The sequence below is a fragment of the Cupressus sempervirens genome, chromosome 8 (genome assembly GCF_028749045.1).
Source record: "Cupressus sempervirens isolate cs-2001-9-10 chromosome 8, ASM2874904v1, whole genome shotgun sequence".
NCBI lineage: Eukaryota > Viridiplantae > Streptophyta > Pinopsida > Cupressales > Cupressaceae > Cupressus > Cupressus sempervirens.
The window spans coordinates 554,527,070-554,546,207 of NC_143125.1; the positions used below are offsets into that span (position 1 = coordinate 554,527,070).

Here is a 19,138-nt window from a genome sequence, read left to right on the forward strand (position 1 = left end):
ATTAATAATGTTTTTCAACCCTTGCACGATAAGACAAGGCTTGTAGCGTATAGTGCAAGAAAAGATTGGGTTTCTACAATAGTGTCCATTATCATGACCTATCTTGCAAAAACAACAATTTCCAAACCTTGAGACAATTTTGGTGGAGCACGAAGAACCTTCTCTGGTAAGGAGTTCATGACTTCATCTTGTTGACCCTATTATGGAATTTGATAGGAAAATGCAAGTAGTTGCAGTAGGGTCAGGGCTCACACACTCTCATGTTGAGGATATAGAAACTTTGTGGATCTCCCCAAATAATTTGGAGCTTAGGATCTCATGTATGATAGTATTTTGTAACTATCCTATCTAGTTAGATCTTTTCTTTGCATTGACATAAAGCTAAAGAATGCACAAGAAAAACTAAAAGGCATGCATGAAATGGAAAGATCTTGGGGAATTAATGTAAAACTTGATCTCTTATATGATCTTAATAGTTAGTTGACTAATGGAAGCACACATGGGGCTTTAGTACTAACCAATTTGATGAGGAGGATCCAAAAGAGAAGCAACACAAAAGTTCATTCTTTAATTTTTTGTATTTTGGCATTTTCTTGGGAGCCCTTCCAGCTATTATTGTACTCATGTATATATAAGATAATGTTGGATGGGGTATGTGATTTGTCATGCCTTTTTTTACTAACCCACTGCACCCACTTTGATAGTCCCTTATGCACTTTTTCAACATTGACTAGTTTGCATGTCTGTTGGAGGTTGTGGGCATGTTTTTCATATCATGTTCCTATTCTCATTGTCAAGCATCAAGGACTCTCCTATGACATCAATATAAATTTCATGATATAAAGTGTCATGTTTGTGGTCCTATTCAACAAGTCATAATACAAAATGTAGGACATGGTCAAGGGAAATCATGAAGATGGGTAAGACCTCTAATATACTACAAGGATCTATGCATTCAGATGTGATTTGAAATGGTGGTTTGTCATTCATAAAAGGAGGTTGATGTGATTGAAAATTTTATTGTGGTTTGTATTTTTAATTCTTTAATCACTCGTGTCTTACCCCTCTCAGCAAGCACAAATGATTGTGGAGGTCTCTACATTTCTAGAATAACATTTTTTATTTCATGAAAAAGCCTTGTGTAAAGGCATTAATCCAATGATTGGGTTCTGCCCTTTGAAAGCATGTTCCTTGGTATTCTGCAATGCCTATCCAGATGCAAGCAAATGATGAGAAACAAAAGAAGTTACAAAGGGGAAGATTTTCCCAAGTAAAATTTTGAAGGGGCATTTTCACATATCTAGTGCAAGTTAATTTAGGCATATTTTTATGTACTCATGCTCACCTTGTAGATTGTAAAAGTGTCATGTAAATGCACAAGCATGCAGATAGGACCAATAGGGAATACATCTAAGGTAATGTTTTTTTTTAAAATAAACTGATGGTGAAGAGACATATGCTAGATTTGAAACATAATGAAGAGTGCATGATATCTTTTACCCCACATTGATAGTGGGATATCCCTTTGTGATATTTAAATACCACACCACATAAGAGTTGGCTATCTTAAAGGTGTGATACTTTTGAAGGCACAAGCTCATGCATGGGGCTCATAATGGATGGACAACAACTAACAATGACAATAAGGTAATTTTGACTAGAACCACAGGTGACCAAGAGGAGGAAGGATGATGTTTCCAGGTGACACATGGTGATCAAGCACAACTTCACAAGGTTAACCACATGGTTAAGCGATATATGTGTTTTGACATAAAATAGCTAGCTAATCATTAGTCACAAGATTGTGATAGAAAATGCTAAGTCCAAAAAATTTCTTCGACCATGCAAAAAAGCTTATTTTATAATGTCGCATCGGTTAACTATAGATAAGAACGAAGGGTTCTGATGGTGCAAAGCAAGGTTAGTCATCCAGTCACAAGGGTTAAGATGGAGTTAATGATTAATCCTACAAACTCATTAGGATCTAACATGGTAGAGGACCCTAGTAAGGTAGTGAGATGATGATGATTGTGTAGAGAAGCTAACACATAGCACTTATGTGGTAGTCAACTAGGGTTTGACCTAGTTGAAAAAAAGGTGGAGTTAAGGATTAAGCCTGCAAACTCACGAGGAACTGACATTTGGGAGGGCCCCAGTAAGGAAGTGAGATGATGATGATTATGCAAAGAAACTAACACATGGCACCTATGTGGTAGTAAATTAGGGTTTGACCTAGTCGAAAAATAGGGTAAAAAGATGAAATGATAAAAATAAAAACAAAAATTTCCTTTCAAAATTTGAACATCTAAACCCTAGATTTGAAAAATTTAAATGATTTAAATATTTTCTATAGTTTTGACTATACATAATTTAAAAATTTTCAATTTTAAATCTCTACCCATTATTTGGGGACAATTTTTTCAAATGCATGTTAGAGGGGCAATTTTTATCAAAAACATAGAGTGCAGTATACTGTTGGAACTAGGAGAAGACAATATTTCTATATATGTATCCATAAAATGCATAGGTATTTAGTGGTACGAGGTATAAGAAAATTTGAAAAAAAGGGGGCATTCTAAGAAGAATGAGCGATTTTCATATTGAAGCATCAAAATTAGTTAGAAAAGTAGACATGATGTTTGTTGACTCTAGATTTGGGGGAAAATATCTCTCAAAATTCATTTTGCCTCTAAAGTCATTTGGTGGGTGCTTTTACCCTTCTTTAATATTAGATCTAGAATCTTTTTTAGTTGCATGTTTGCATCATTCTGAATATATTTTGATAGCATTCTTTAGTAGCAAGAAAATGATTTGATTTTTAGTTACATAGAGAGAGAGAGAGAGAGAGAGAGAGAGAGAGAGAGAGAGAGAGAGAGAGAGAGAGAGAGTGGTTCTACAAGTTAATGAGAATATAGATAGTTCTAGATTATTCAATAGTTTTAGAAGTTGTTTTCATGCATCCTTTATGTATTTTTTTCAAGGAGATTAAGAGAAGTGTAGCAACAAGTTTATCTTCAATCTGAATCTTGTTTCTTGTTGATATATTTCATAATATTTTGTGTTTTGAGAACAAAGAGCATAAAACTCAATTGCATCCTATTTTGGGTTGTATGTGTTGATATAGTTTTCTTGTAACTCAAGAAGTCATGTAAAGGCTTAGTTTATCATCATAGGGTTGCAGATTTCATGAAGGGGTAAGTTGAGTATGAGAGCTAGAAATGACTCAAATGTTTGATTCACAAGATGAATGGATTGATATGGAAGACCTACTATATGAAATGTGTCAATGATTTCCAAGAATGTGTGTTAGTGATTTGTGGAATTACCCAATAGATAAGGCATTGATCAACTCCAATATCAATGTGTTTTGTTGTTCATGTCTTTGTTATGATGAAATCAAATTTATAATCAACATTCTTTTCCCTTTTTGTTGAAGAGCTAAAAGGAGTTTCCCTCACTTAACTGATCAAGTCCATATGTCATGATTCTAGCTATTTCATGTCTATGTTGTTTGCATAAGCATGGAAGGTTCAGGGGCTTCTTATCTATTGTATAGATTTATTTATATTCTTTGATACTAGTACCATATGAAGAATCTGAGGTTCACCCACCTAGGTTTTACAAAGCCTAAAGTAGAATGAGTATAGCCTTATAGTTGGCCCAAGTATTTGAAGAAGGTATGCTGTAGATGGGAGTTAGCTACCCCTAGGCCTATTATGTTCTCATCATTGGGTTTTTGAAGGATGATGTTTTAAAACACCAACAATCCATATAAAAATAAATCCATCTACCAAGATGCATGGGTTCCTAGCTAATGTACCTTCTAGTTGTGTAGTAATCCTTTTTTGATACATGGGTCATCAATATGCCAAACAAAAGGCCATTTGAGTGTCAGACACAATTGATAATGCACCCCATACATTTACATAGTTGATTGACAAAAATTTTAGTTCAATCTTCATAACCTAGTTGAGGGATATTACAAGAACTCTTTTCATACTAACGTATCCTTTACAATTAACCAAACTCACTCATATCCAAAAAAGAAACTTTCAATCCTAATTAGGACACACATTCCAAAAAAACCTTGGACCATGACAATAATCTATAGCTCACCATCTCACCAACAATCCGAACTATTTTCACTTGATGTAGTCACAACTAACTTTTGCAACTAATATCTATAGTTCAAGATACTCTTACATGGTCCATTAACAACCTTGAAAAAGGTATTACCAACATAGATGAAAGACTTATTTGAAGCTTAGTGCCCTTTTCATAATGGTTAAACAATGAATCACATCTCTCAAACCAATTCAAGCTCAACTTTGATCATCATTTCACTTTGCACTTTTTTGAAATTCTTTTTTCTCTTACAAAAATTGTGTATGCACTCTTTGGCACTCCCACTTTCACAAAGATGGTCTATAGATCATTAATATTTGACTGATAGCTTCACACAATGATAACTCAAATATACTTCAACTTTAGCTTCCTTCTTTTCACAACTTATCTCAATTTATTTATTTTCGCCCAAATAATAATGCACATTTTGAAGCCCATGTTTCTTAGATTCTTTGACAACTCCCCCAAGGTTAGTACATTCTATTGGAGTGAAGTGAGAAAACATTAGTAATCAAACATAAAATATGATATGTCGTTGCATAAAACCATCACCTTCATAAGTTTTGAGCATCTTTTTTTCCACACTTTTCATAATCAATCCAACATTTTTAAGATACATAAGCTTCCATAATAAATCTACATACTCCATTATTATAATAGTAAATTTTGTAAATTGCAAAAAAAAATGGATTCTTTGAAATACTGTATTACCATCTTTGGCTCTGTTACAAAGTTAAAAATACTTCTTTGATGCCAAGTTAAATTAACTAAACTACTCTAATACCAAGTTAAAAATAAGGAACATAGGAGAAATAAACAAATGAGAAATCCAAATAAGGGCTCTACTAAACATAGACCTAAACTATTAATTTATAAGGAAATCCATCATAAATATATAGTAGAAGTCATTTGCAATATTAATGGTGGATAGTTGAAATAGTAAGAATGTGTTTTTCATGGATGGTCGGTTATCTAGGAAGTTCTTAGATGAAAATAGATGGCTAAGATCAATTTGTCTATGCTAACAATATATGGCTCATTGGGATAATTAATTTATATGTGCTCATAGTATAAACATTTTTTAGGTGGTGCTCACAAGAGGTTGCACACAACCTAGTACCATAAAGCGTGAAGAATGTGGTTGGCATACCTTTTATATTTTTCATTGTGAAGCTTCAAGAAAGAATATTTTTCCAACATTTCTTTACATATAAAATATACTATAATAGAGGTATTTTGTTATTGAGAACCTTCAAAATTTTATGCAAAAGTTCTTGCAGCCAACTTGAACTATTCAAAAAAATTGAAATAAACAAGCTTGCATTTTTTACTACAATCACTTTCTCTCATAAATATTCATATCAATTACCACTAGAAACTATGTTTCCACCTCTTCATCAAGAAAATCTCGTGGCTAAAGGTATTTTACTTTCATTTATTGCTATTTTTTCAAGGAGTGCTTAGTGGATAACAATTTTTATGATCTCATAGGATTCCTAAAGATAGGGAATGTGAAAGATAATCTCCTTGAATTATTTCCAATTCAAAAGCATACTATTGAGGCCTTTGTACAGAACTTGAAGAAGGAAAGTGTTTTTCATTGTAGAAGATTTTGTTTACCTTAAATTTGTATTTTTGAAAGATGATTTTTATTGATCCATGTTATTCATTGTGATAGCAAGGAGTGTCTTGCAACTCTTGTTGAGTACAGTATAAAGAAACTATTTGATGTGAAGTAGAAGGAGTTGAGGGTTGCCTTAATGATGCTAATTACCCAAAATAGTGATATTGATTATACGATCAAAAATGTTAAACAATACCATAGACACTAGAGAGTCAAATTTTCATGACATTTAAATTGTGTCTCTAATGGGATTCTTTTATGGATTATGTACAGTGGTATGGAAATAATCAATAGAAATTTGCAAATTTTTCCTTCCATCAAATTAGTAACTATCAACCACTCATAACATACTTCTCTCTATTAACTATTTTCATCCTTGAACCAAAAAATATTTAACCTAAGATAGCGATGAAATTTGAGAAAATGCAAGATTCTTGGTGATAAAAATAAAAAATAATTCCAAGTAATAAAGTATAGCCATCATTAATTAGGTGTGTGTAATTATAGTGTCATTCATTTGCATCAAGGGGTGCATTACACTATGGGTGTGGAGAGCTACTTCAAACATGATATTGACACTTGCAAATGCATATTAGTATCAATGATCTTATGGTTAAGACTCGTAAATAACATGGATGTGAAACTTATGAAAATATTTTGGCATAAAAGTTTAGGGCTCTTGCAACTAAATCTAAGAGCATAAAATTCATATTTACATCAGTATATAGAATACATATTTGGCTACAAATATTTTGCTTTACAAGTTAGGTATATTTCTATTTCTACATTCTCAATCCTTTTCACACATCTACTTCCAATTAATGTGCCCTCATAGAAAGCAAGGAACAATATTATTGTTGACAAATATACAAAAATGAGACTTCTCTTTATGATACCAGTATGAAATAAAAATTACTCTTTGAAATTTTAATTATTTGGATGCAATGAGAGGCATAATAGTTTCTTAAATAGGAACTCTTAAGCTAAAGAATTCAATATGTGATTTTCATATAACCAATATTTTTCTTTTAATGGTATACTCTTGAAAGGTAGGATATTATTTCAGCTTGTGAAAAGTGCATTGCAATGGGGTTGAGGTGCAATGTCAGGTAATTATTGCATAATGTATGTTATTTAATTTGCTCAATCTCTATATATTTTCAATCTTGTAGAAATGTGGCTTCAAATAGATCTATTACCTATCACAAGACATTGATGCTTTTTGTATAATAAATAATAGCAGAATCATAAGCCCATATAAGAGTTGGTAAGGATGGGAAACATGATAGTCTCCAAGAAAATTTATTTGTAAAAATAAATATCTTTTAGTGAGAGAATTACCATGAAGGAACATTTCAAGGATTCCATGCAATCAAATAAAAAATAATCTATTCATCTTTAGTAATAAGCTCTTAGTATAAGCATTTTAGAGTGTAGTTTCTAGAAAAGTAGATGGAGTAACTAAGAGGGGGGGTGAATTAGTTACCAAAAAATTAAATCCATATATCCCTTAGATGTCAAATAGGTTAGTTACTATTGTCACTTGGTAAACATTCACAAAAATGTTGTAACTCGGTAGATTAACTTGTTATTGATCTATAAGAATTCACAATTATTAACATGCATGAAAAAGTAAATAACATAAACACAAGAGACACCATATTTAATGTGGAAACCCAATATGGGAAAAACCACCAAGTAACTAGCTAGCAATTTTCACTCTTTTGAAGTGAGCCCTATTAGGAGCCAACCCTGTTAAAGGTTACAAAACACATTGTTAGGTGTGACTTGGTTAGAGGATTTAATCACCCTATTAGGAGTGGCCTTGTTAGAGGTCTTTAGGAAAATTTAGTAGAACTCTCCACCTTGTTAGAGGATTCACAAAATGGCTATTAAACCAACTCTATCAAAAGATTTTTAAATCACTAGTACAATGGATAAAAAGTAAAAATTAAATGACCTAAATAAGATGCAACTGAATTTGCTGATTACAAATCTCTATTCTAATGCATCTTTGCCACTTCTAAGTTCAAAATCAGCAAGTAAACAAGTACCTTTCAACTTACTTCTTGTCATAGTGCCTTCATATTTATCTCTAATGATCTATTCTAGTGCATGTTGCCTCTTGACATACTTGGCTAGCATAGGCTCCTTTCCTTTTGAATGACTTGCATTATTATCTTCTTGTTGTTCAACTTCTTGTTTTGGTTGCTCAAGCTCAATAGCTATTGATTTATTAGCTTCTATTTATAACTTGGATCCTTGCAACTCAATAGGTATTAGCTTGGTTTGAACAGCCTATGACTTAGTTAATGAAGACTCTGGAGTAAAAGATTTTTTATTCACAAGTGTACCTAGCAATGTATTAGGTTCAATAAAAAAAAATCTTCTATAATCTTCTCATTCCCTTTTACTTTCTTCTTTAGTTCTTTCTGCAAACTCATCAACTTTCACATGTGCACATTCTATGACTCTATGGGTAGACAAATTCAAACATCTATATGCTTTACTCTTGCAAGAATATCCCAAAAATATTCCTTCATCACCCTACACATCAAATGTCCCTTTTCTAGATTCTTTCAAAATGCAACATTTGCTTCCAAATACTCTTAGGTAACTTACATTTGGTTTGTAGCCATACCATAACTCATAGGGGGTTTTGAATGAGTTCTTCTTCACCTATACTCAGTTCAAGGTATGAACTACGTTTTTGATAGCTTCCTTCTAGTATTTGATAGCAATGCTCTTTTCAATCATTAGGGTTCTTGCATAGTCCATGATAGATCTATTCCTTCTTTCAACTATTCTATTTTGCTTAGGAGTTCTAGGTGCTGAAACTTGTCTTTTGATTCCCCTTTTGATGAAAAAGTTATTGAACTCATGTGAAATGAATTCACCAACTCTATCTCACCTCAAGCATTTTAGTATTTTTCCTATTTCCTTCTCTACTCTGGCCAAATACCATTTGAACTTCTCAAATGCTTCTAATTTCTCTCTTAGGTACATGATAGTCATCATTTTTGAGTAATCATCAACAAAATGAATGAATAATGTTTCACTAGTATAGATTTAAATTCAAATAGGTCGACACAAATTAGTATGCACAATTTCTAAAACTTCTTTAGACTAATAGTTCTTACTTTTAAAACTAGTCTTTCCAATCTTGCTAATTTGATAATTTTTGCATAGACCAACCTCAAATTTCTTTATGTAAGGAATACCTCTTACTTTCCTAAATTTACTTATTTTCACCAAGTTATCATAGTTCACATGACACAACCTCCTATGCCATAACCAACTTTCTTCTACTTGAGCAATAAAGCATGACCATTCACCAAGTTTAAGATAAAACAAGTTACCCTTTTTTTGAGTGCCTGATCCAATTAGCTTTCCTTTTCCATCCAACAATTTTTCTTTTCCATGCAGTAATTCCACTTTGAATCCATTATTGAGTAGCTATGCCATAGTCAATAGATTGTGTTTAAGTCATTCTACCCAATATGCATTATCACATACAAGTTCTTTGGTTAGTGAGATTCTTCCTTTTCCTTTTATGCAACAAGCTTCATCATTACCAACCTCACACTGCAACCATCATAGTTTTCAAAATGTTCAAACTTAGTTTTATCACCATTCATGTGATGAGAACAACCACTATCTATAATCCATGTATCATTTTTTCTTGCATGAGAAATAAGTGCCATTTCCTGATCATTATCAGACTCATCCTTTATAGCAGTGTAAAAAATTTCAGCTTCTTCTTCATCATCAGAATCATTAGAATTCTTAGCCATGAAACATGTTTTCTTAGATTTTTCCTTGAATTATTTGAAGTGTTTCTTGCCATTGCATTTGTGACCTTTCTTCTCATCCTTGTTCTTCTTATTTGGGCATCTAGCTATAATATGTCCAATTTCTTGATAAGAAAAATATATTAGAGGAACCTTACCTTTGTATTTCCCTTTTTCTCTTGAATATTTCCTTGCTAGCAGAGCTTCAACCACCTCAAGATCACTGTCTAAACTTTGTTCTGATTCTTCTTCACTGTTTGATTGAGAATCCTTTATCTTCTTGCCTTTCTCCTTAAGTGAAATCTTGTCTTCAAATGTTTATTCAATGTTCTTGGTGGCTAGAACATAATTATCATAGTTATCTAGATCGAATGTAGTCAATCTTCCAACTACATGGCCTCTAAATTTATCTTAAGAATTGGTTCACATCTTCTTTCTTGAATTGCAGAAACTCTGATTGTATAAATGGGAAGTAGTGTTCTAATAACTTTACTTACAATTATTTCCTCTTTGATATCTCCTCTAGAAGCTTTGATTGCACTAACACTTGATTTGACTCTTTCAACATATTTTTCAATGTTTTCATCTGCTCTCATCCTCATTTGATCAAATTGACCTCTTAAACTTTTTTCTTTGGCTCTTCTTACTTTATCATCACCTCCATAAATTTCATTTAGCTTGTTCCACATTTCAAAAGCAGTTTTACAATCCTTCATATCAACAAATTCTTCATAACTTAGGCTAGATGCAATATCTATCATCATGTTGTTGTGAGTCTTCTTTTCAACAATATCATTGATAGATAATGTGCCAATAGGTTCTGCATATGCTTCATCCAGATATTTTAGTCTTGTATCTCCAATGGAAGCTAGATGAAGTGTCATTAGTCCCTGCCATGCTGAGAAGTTGTCCCTATGAAGTCTTAGAATTTACCTCTTGTAAGACATCCTGATCTTTAGCTTAGATCCTTGAAATCTTTTCTTGCAAGCACCAAAAGCTCTAATACCAATTGTTGAAAATATAAATGGAGTAACTGAGACAGGGGGTGAATCACTTACCATAAAATCAAATACATAGATCCCTTAGATGTCAAACATGTTACTTACTATTGTCACTCGGTAAACATTCACAAAAATGTTGTAACTCGGTAGATTAACTTGTTACTAATCTTTAAGCATTCACAATTATTAACATGAATGCAAAAGTAAACAACATGAACACAAGAGACACCAAATTTAACATGGAAACCTAATATAGAAAAAACCACCAAGTAACTAGCTACCAATTTTCACTCTTCTGAAGTGAGCCCTGTTAGGAGCCAACCCTATTAAATGTTACATAACACACTGTTAGGTGTGACCTAGTTACAGGATTTAATCACCCTATTAGGAGTGGCCTTGTTAGAGGTCATTAGAATAATTTAGTAGAACTATCCACCTTGTTAAAGGATTTACAAAATGGCTATTAAACCAACTCTATCAAGAGATTTTAGAATCACTGCCACAATGGATAAAAACTAACAATGAAATTACTTAAATAAGATGCAACCAAATTTTCTGATTACAAATCTCTATTCTACACCATTAGATCCTCCTTGATCAAATATAGCTTTGCTACTCCTTAATGATCTTTCATCATTGTAACACCCCATCCAATCACCAAAAGAAAACAACACAATAATAATAATTCCACACATAGATACAAGTAGAAAACTCAAACAATTTTATTTTTTATACTTCAAATCATATTAACATTACAAAATAACTTTTACAACCCAGTATTGAAGTGTACTTTTAACAACATTATAACATTTCTGATCATTACAACTGAGTATATAAGTATACTCTTATTTTAAATACAATCAATTATACAAATACTTTTAGATTGATACTAATCATAATCAGATCTTGAGTTATTCGTAACCATTAATTGAACTACAATTAGTCCTTATTGATTAGGCAGTATTTTCTACCTCCAAGACCATAAAAAAATCCTATATCAAACCTAAAATCAAAACAAACACAACTAAAAATCACAAATAGGGCTTAGTCACACTAAATAAGCTGATGGGTTCTCTAGTAAACTTGCATGTTAGACTTAATAACAGCATGAAATACATGTATCCAAATAATGGATTATCTGAAAGTTCAATTTTTCTTTTCATAACCAAATTTAAAGCAAGTACGTAATTTTCCTGCAAACAAAAATGCAAAAATAAACTCGCACCGAATATGCCAAGGTAATGATCCAGTAGTTCATGGGTGTCAACATAGGAATCTACATTCATCCATTCGTAGGATTCTATATGTTAGGTTAATCCATAATGTTCTTATCTTGTTATATGTAACCCAACCCATGAATTTTAGATATGACCACTTGATGAAATAATTGTCATAAACTTTCCCATAAGGATCTAGACTAGTGTCGATGGGCATCCGAAAAAATAATTCTATCACCACAAGTTACTCACTTTATGACAACCACCCAATCTAAAGGATCACACTTGCATAATCTAATACACACATAATTCTAGTTTTACTAATCAAAAGAAAATTTAAGTTTAATTATTCAATTTCAACTAATAAACTATTTCTTTTTCTTCAATATAACAATTGAATCAACAACCAGAAATTATCATTTAACACCAAACTTCCAATCTTTCCAATGTAATCACTTATTAGATTACCAATCAAAACCATAATTGCAATTTTCCAAAAGCAATCCATATTTCAAAGTATCAAATGTTTCCTTGCCCCTTTTATTTTCCATAAGTAACCAAACTTTTCAATAACACATTAACTATATTTTTAATATTTAAACTGTTAACAAAGAAAGGATTTTTTTTTTTCCATTTCAGAAAACAAGTAACCACAGTAACCTCATGATTATATATATATATATGTACATATATATATATATGTATATATATATATATGTACATATATATATATATATGTACATATATATATATATGTACATATATATATATATATGTACATATATATATATATATACATATATATATATATATATATATGTATATATATATATATATATGTACATATATATATATATATGTACATATATATATATATATATACATATATACATATATATATATATATATACATATACACACACATATATATATACATATATATATGTATATATATATATGTATATATATATACATACCTATATATATATATGTATGTATGTATGTATATATATATATATATATATACATATATATATATATGCATATGTATGTATGTATATATATATATATGTATATATATGTATATATATATATATATATATATCTATATATATATATATATATAAAGCCTTATTAATTTAAAGTCAGAATTAAAATAGATAAATAATCTTTTCCACTATATGAATCTAATAACTTGCTCTTACCGGATAACTAAAATTTGCACTACTAAATATGGTAACTATTTGTCAAAATGTGGATGTCAAAGAAATTAAATGCTGACTGTTATCATACTAAAATGTTCTTGTACCGAAATTGATGTAATACAAATTTCCCATCCAAAAATAATAACTGCTAACAATAAAATAGCTGAGCCGAAAATTTCCCAAATCTCCTAAAACCAATACAACCTACAAAGTATTCATGTTTGCATTCGATGTTTAAGGCTAAAGGTAAGTCAACAACCACAATGAATTTTACTAAGCTATGGTTTAACACAAACAACCGTAACCATCATGAATAATAGTTTTGTTTACTAAAAGCTATCTAAATCCAATACCAAAACAAAGTTTATAATAATGTAAAACATTTAACGACAACTATTTGACTAAATGGCCATCTCCTATTCTTAATGGCTCTATTAAATAACAATCATAAAGAAACTTAAACCACATAGGATGTGACTATCTTGAAAGACCAAAACCCACATAATCGTTTTGTGTGAAACACAAAACCCCTTTTCTTAATTTGTCCTACTCAACATTTTAGTTTCACTATCCTCACCCACATATTCATTATAAACCCAATTGCAAACACAACGTACATATTATTTACATTCTCACACCTGATTCTAGGTTTATATAGAATTTAGTGATGAACACACCAAAATCTACCTACACACAGAGTTGTTGTTGAATATTCCACATAGCAACTTTCGGTATTCAATATTCACCATATCAAAATGAAACATAACAATAGAAATAGGATAGAGTTAAAGAAAAGCCCCCTGCTTGTGTAGGTGTGGGATGATACTCAAGAAAAATTTGCCTCGAGAGCCCTCTACTTCAAACTCACAGCCCCAGCCTCCAAACTCTCTAAGCCTTGTCACAAAGATACCAATGAAACCCTCTCAATACCAAAAACTGAGAAAATGCAAACACAAAAAGACAGAAACCATAAAGAGTACCAAATCATGAACATTTATAAGGCTACTGAGAATAAAAAATCTCCTTCATGGTCATCAATATCCCCATATAACCGTAGAGAAACCCCTTCAATAGAGTTTCCATTATACCCCAAGTGGAGTTCATCAATGGCGGACTGAATTCAAGTTTCAACTAACTCCTAGCCAAAATGACAGACTAAACATGCAAATCAATGCTCATTACTGTGAGCAAATCACTAAAATCTATTATCTCAGCATTTTGACACTTGGTGAATGCAGTACCAGTTCGAAGTTTGATGAACCTACCCACCATTAATTCCCATTAACATTATTGCCATATGCCAAGTCAAAAATAATGCAAAGTTTTAGTTAGGCTAGCAGTCACACATGGTAAAGCTTAGGTTAGGTCTTAGTTTAAGTTTAGTCTTAGTCGCATGCATTAGGTTAGCTTAGGTACTAACTTAGTATTAACATAGTATTAGGTATTAATGTCAATATTAATATTTATATTAATGTTAATATTAATATTTATATTAATGTTAATATTAATATTAATATTAATCCTAATTAATATTAAGATTATAGTTCATCAATATATATATATATATACATATATATATATATAGATATATATATATATATATATACATATACATATATATATATAGATATATATATATATACATATATACATATATATATATGTAATTATATATATATATATATATATATATGTATATATGTATATATATATATATATGTATATATGTATATATATATATAATTATATATATATATATGTAATTATATATATATATATATGTGTATATATGTATATATATATGTATATAATTATTTTATAATATAAGTGCATTAGTATAAAATAATTATATATATATATATATATATATATATATATATATATACATACTTAAAAACAGGGAAATAAAAGATTCTAGGTACTGTTAAAGCCACCTTAATCATAAATCTAAAAAAAATGAAAAAGACAAATGTTAAGAAATCGAAACCTTTCCAAATAGAATTTCAAAACTGGATTGTCTTATCTGAAAATCATTTCCTTACTGCAGGATTCCTAAATCTAAATTGATTCAAATAATGAGATCCTGATAACAACACAATACTAAAAGTATTAAAACATTTATTCTGAGAATCGGATCTTAGAAACATCTGAATTCTCATAGTGTTAAAAAAAACAACATAATGATGATGGAAACTAAATAGTTTTCAACAAAATCAATGTTTCAAAACAAGTACCAAACCATCCAGTAAATTAAACTAATCTTAGAGTCTAAGGTAACAGATGTAGAACTGTCAAGGGCAAGACAATCATCCTTTAAACTTATTCTCGCAATAATCAGTCCTCCTTCACATTCATATCACATCAAATTCACCACACTTAAAATTTGTTGCTTGACCTCTCATATATACCATCTAGTTTATCAAGTCAGTTCAATTACAAGTTACAATCACCTATAATCATTACCATAGTAATCAAGAAATAATACTTTAAAAAATTAAGCTTCAATTAACAAATTCCTTTACTGGCCTACCCTACTTGGTAAAAACTGCTTTAGAAACAATTTCCTAAGTTAACCATCTCAACTCGGTTAACACTGCAAATTCTATGAAATCCTTTGGCTACCGAGTGAACTTGATAAGAATAGAATTTCCTTCACTAACCATGAGAGCTTGGTGAGAACTATTTTCTGCCACATTTTCCTTTAATGACCAAGTAAGCTTGGTAGACACTAAATTTCCTTTGTTAACCTTGAAAGCTTGGTAACAACTATTTGCATCAAGTAAAGTCTGAGAACACACGATAGACACTATAAATCTTTTTGCAAACCATCTGAACTTGGTACAAGTTAACCAATGACTTGTATGACATTTGTGTAACATCAAATACAACACACAATTAGATAATTTTATCCAACAGTAGCATCTTTCCAAGCGCATTTCCTTCACTCTCAAAATCCATTAGATTATTTGCAATCCTCTTCCTAAGCCTCTTTATTTCCATTTGATTATTGTCATCTAGAGTAACCTTATATATAGTTCCATAGGTACTCTAACCTATTACTATTGGTGTTGCACAAAGAAGATAATCTACTCTAAAAATTAGATGGTTGTCACTATGTACAAGTTTTCCTCCTACCTCTCATCCTTCCACCCCAACAGATAGATCAAGAGTACTCTTAATTCTACTAGAACTTGTCATAGACTATGAAGATTTTAGAGAGAAAAAAAAGGAGCAAAGCCAACGAGATGATCACTATCAAATTTTTTCTAATCAAATTTTTTAAATGTTGTTTCTATTGATACTTATCTACAACTATTTTAATCAACTTTTATTCTCTTAAAAAAATCATGTTTACATTTCCTCTTTTAATGTTGCTTCATTCAATTTCCTTTCACAAGGCAAGGACTCAATCTCTACCAAGCCCTTATTCTATGTTTGTTATTTTATTTTAAATGATTATATTTTGGGTAGTATGTGGGTTATAGGTCTTTAAGTATGTAATAAGAGGATTTAGTTATTAATAGTTTAGATATTTAAATAATATTGTTAAATAATGAATATAAATGGATACCATAATTTATTATTTAGTTATGTCTAAATCACATTATAAATTATTATATATTTACTTAATATTTAATTTTTTAATTATTTATAATAGTTGGGTATCTTTTAAGGGATCATGACAGTCTGACCTTCCTGAGATTGCTTGTCCTGAAGCAATTATAGTGTATAGAAGCCTTATTCATGAGGGGTTAGTATAATGTGACATTAGAACAATAAAAGCATTCAAAGGTAACCATATGAAAGCACAAAGCATATAAAATTAAGTTCATGAAGACATAAAGTAGACACACATTATATACTTATCCAATTTACAAAATTTTGTTATGTTTTTAATTTATGCAACCTCCAACTACAAGGTAAAAATTAGTATATACGTATATAATCTTTAAATAAATAAATAAAACAGATATGTGGCAAGATAGTCCAATTCAATCCCAATCCCATACTAAGACCAAAAGCTTAACTTAGGCCCCCTTGGCCCCAATGGTAGGTGTTAGGCATCCACACAATATCATCTACTTAGTGGTATGCTTGTTTCTACCTTTTTTTGTAATATATCTTCTCCAAAAATCTCCCTTATCATATTTCCCTTAACTACTACTATAGCAAGGTGTCCTAGTGGTACTCACTTTTGTAGATTCACCAAAAAACTTTTTGCATTAGGGGACAATACATTATCTTTCCCTTAATTAGTACTATAATAGGGTGCCCTAGCTATCTCACTTAATCATAAAGTAGTGTTAGAATGATTTAGAATAATTGAGGGGGATGAATTAATTATCCTTAGTTTTAGATGTACCAATTAAAATTTTGAACACCTCAACCAACATAGATCTAATCGTTAAGTAGCTCAGTCTCTATAGAAATATATTAGTAACATAAAACATATAGTCCACTATCCCAATAATTAAAAAAATTTAGAATGTAAAAAATTAATAGTAAAACATCTCAAATAACATCCACACAAGTATGACATTAGGATGTGATGTGGAAATCTAATTTGGCAAAAAGCTTGTGTTAGGAACCAACCCTATTAAAGGTTACAATACACACTATTAGGTGTGACCTTGTTAAAGGATTTAATCAGCCTATTAGGAGTGGTCTTGTTAGAAGACTTAATAACATTCCATTAGAATGTTACCTTGATTTAAAGAATTACAAATGATGGTTAGGTAAAACTTGATTAAAGGGTCTCAAACTAATATAATTGTTAGAAAGTAGCAATAGATTGATCTAAATAAATATAGATCACAAATTGACTTCAACAAATGACTCATTGACTAGCCTTCATTATCATTTTCATCACTGATTTTCTTGGCAATTGTTCAAGCAATCACTCTTCTCCTTAACTCCTCATTGTCTAGCCTTCTACTCAAATTCACTAATAAACACAATCAACAACTACTTCAACCCTTTTAATTTTTTTATCAGTTCTACCAATCTCTATAGATTATCCCTTATTCCTCCTTGAATAGGTAGCTTGATCTTTTTCCTCTTAAACATGACTATTGATCTTACGGTTAGGTCAATTTCATTAAATCCTTCCATATTTTTGTTTTCTCCTTCCTCTTCTAGAAACTTCTCCAAACTTCTATTTGAGTTCATGCATAGAAACACTCAAACATGGTTTCCCTTGAATTAAATGTTCTAGTTCATCAATTTTTATCTTCAACATGCTTTCCATATTCTAATATTTAAACTATGTTAGCTAGGAAATAAGACTCCTTCAGAAACTCTAAAATGGTGTCACTATGCCAATACTATGCTCCTCGGCCTTGTTCATCACTAGATGACTTAGTCATCACTATCTTCTCTCATTCATTTTACACTATCTTTACTTAGTCCATTTACTAGTGCTTGGTCTAGACTAGCATAGCTCAACTTCAACTAAAATTTCCTTAATCTTCTTTGAATCTTGGTTAAGCCTGTGTATTTTTTCTTTATTGAGAATTTCTTCTAAGCTTTAACTGAACTATCTTCTCCACTTAGTGTTATGATTAAATAACACCTTATCTTGCCAAAATTGAATTGATCAAGTGTCGATTGTAATTTCACATAACTCAACCTTTCCACTAGGTCCCCTTGTTATCTTTTCTTCTCAAAGCCTCTTGATTAGTCATATTGATATGGCACTCTACTTAGGTAGAAACTATCTCACCAATAAGGTTTGAGATCAATCATAACATAACAATTCTTCAAATAGTAGTCCCAACAATCTCCCTCTTTGGCATTGATTGAAACACATCTAGTTACCATGGAATCCAAAAAACTCCCTTTGTGTTTAGTATCAGAACTTCATTAATATTCTTAGTTTCATTATGATTCGCATCTCAATGTCCAACAATCTCTCCTTTTAGTTACATTCTCATTCTTATCCGTGCAGCTCTAATATGAAACACCTCAAGGTATAACAACACATAGAGTTCATCTATCATATCAGGACATGAAATCAATCAATTCCCTCTTTGATATACAACTCCTAAACTTCTAAGTTTCTTAATCGATGGAAACAACTTTCATGATTTTATCTCTTTATGCACTCTCCCTCTTTCCAACAAATCTTTCTCTTTGCTTCCTCATGTGGTAACTACATAATATCTCCCTCTTTGAC

At 30.8% G+C, this 19,138-nt stretch overlaps 1 pseudogene; it reads left to right on the forward strand.

The window, feature by feature from the left end:
- Window positions 1–19,138, forward strand: part of LOC149543630 (uncharacterized) — a 182,661-nt pseudogene that overhangs the window by 96,882 nt on the left and 66,641 nt on the right.